Source organism: Dryas octopetala, chromosome 2 (assembly GCF_963921425.1).
Source record: "Dryas octopetala chromosome 2, drDryOcto1.1, whole genome shotgun sequence".
NCBI classification, from domain to species: Eukaryota; Viridiplantae; Streptophyta; class Magnoliopsida; order Rosales; family Rosaceae; genus Dryas; species Dryas octopetala.
Window position 1 is genome coordinate 5,277,606 of NC_141367.1, and position 2,389 is coordinate 5,279,994.

Consider the following 2,389-nt stretch of genomic DNA (forward strand, 5'->3'; position numbering starts at 1 on the left):
TTTGCTCTTATTCATTAATAAAATTGATTGATCTACTAAGAATTTAGCTAGCTCTAGCATTGGCTTTTTTTTCCCTAGTCGAAAGAACACTTCACAAAATCCAAAGGCAGAAACCCAAAGGGGGGCACCAATTGAGCAGCAACAAACGAAGCTAGCCAGCTAAAACACCGACACAGAAAAAAAAAATAAATAAATAAACAAACGCAGCAAAAACAAAGCCAACCAACTAAAACACCAAGCAACAACTCTAAGAACATAAGCCTCTTATTCATCCAGGTTTATCATTAAAAAATTGAGTTTTTGAAATCTGGTATTTATTCTTAATCTTTAAAAAAGGGTTAGCCATTAGAAAATAAATCCTCATTTTCGTGTAGCTTTTTAGGGTTTTAAAATTAGGAATAAATTTTTTTAAAAAGAGATAGACAATTAGGTTTTTTTAATTTGGTGATAAATTTTACTTTTGTAATTTAATTTAAGTTTTGCAGGACTTAAAGAAAGGTTAATTGAGTCTTTTTAAAGCGGGATTAATGTCATTTTGCTCCCTAGATTATTACCTTTATATCAGTTTGGTCCCCAGATTTTTAATTTGGAAAATTAAGGACTCTCACTTTTTTTATTTTGTCAACTGAGGCTTTTTCGTCAATTTACACATTTTCTATCCAAATTTAGCGAAAAATGAAGGAAAAAATGTAATATCTAAGATTCTAAATGGAAGAGACCGTTTTTCCCTAAAAAAGGACCTCACGTGATTGACACATGGTGCTATGCAAACGAAAATTTGGATGAAAAATATGTAAATTGACAAAATAACCCCAATTGGAAAAATTGAAAAAAGTCAGAATTCTTAATTTTCTACATTAGAAGTTTGGGAACCAAATTGATACAAGTGTAATAGTTTAGGGAGCAAAATGACAATAATCCCTTTTAAAGCTTATGTGGCATGGAAATTTCATGTCATCATGGCACAATTAGGGAACTTTAGCATAACCCAATAAAAAATTACTGAAACTACAAGAACCAAAAGTAGGGATGGCAACGGGGCGGGTTCGGGGCGGGTTTGTCAATACCATACCCGCCCCGCCGGGTAATCGGGTCCCCATTAGGGGTATTCGGGGCCTCTATTAATTTTTAAAAAATAATTTTTTTTATTAATAACATACCAAATTAATATAAATATATAATATAATAGATGAAATATATTAAAATTTATCATATTATATTACAATAATACTAAATCATAAAGAAAACACTATTAAATTTTAAAGACATACAAGAAAAATTAGAATAATAAATTAAAATGTAATTATATAATATAATATATTTATTAACCGGGTATACGGGGGCGGGGCGGGGATGGGGATGGTATTACCATACCCGCTTAATCGGGGCGGGTCCCCACGGGGATTTTCGGGGGTGGGAAATTTTGTCATCCCTAACCAAAAGTGTCATTTAGTCAAAAAAATAAAAATAAAAATAAAAAATACCATTCGTATTTTTTGGTACCACATGCAATGGGCGTACACACATTGTTCACTACTACAAAAAAGCTCATACATGTCAGTAATTTACTGATATCTAAGGCCCCTAAAATTCGATATTGGAAAGCGTGATATCTATTCTCATTGGTTTACATATCAGTTTTGAACTGATATCTATAGAGGTTTTTAAATCAGTTCCTTTTTTAAATGCGATATATTTTTCCTTCCCGGATGGTTAAAAACGCAATAAATGATATATTTATAATATATTATATCAGTATTATATTTATAACTGATATCATATATATTAATAATATGCGTTTTAATCGTATAACTGGTATAATTATTTCCATAGACATCTGTATTGTGTATAAGAACAGATATCTTAGATCAAACTTATATGTTCCTGAATTACGAAACTGGTATACACTGTATCATAGACATCGGTATTAGTTCTCATAAATGATATCTGATATGTGAATTATATGTGTTTGAAATATGAAACTGGTATTCATATTCTCATAGATATCGTTATTTTTTAGAAGAACTGATATCGTATATGTGAATTATATGTTTTAAGAGTATGGAACTGGTATAAATATTTTTATAGATATCGGTACTGGTTAAAAAAACAGATATCGTAGACATCTATTATATGTGTTTTTATTGTAGAACTGATTATGAAGCCATGATTGGTATCAGTTTATTTTCCCAAAATAGATATCTATTCTCGATACCATTTCAGTTTTTATATTAGAATTGATCTAATATATTTCGAAATTAGGGTTATATGACACCGGTTTTGATATCGGATTTATTTTCAGAAAACTGATATAATTGGTTAACACCATTGAACCATCCAGTGCATATTTATTTGGTTAACAGCTAAACAACAATCCATTTCATGTATT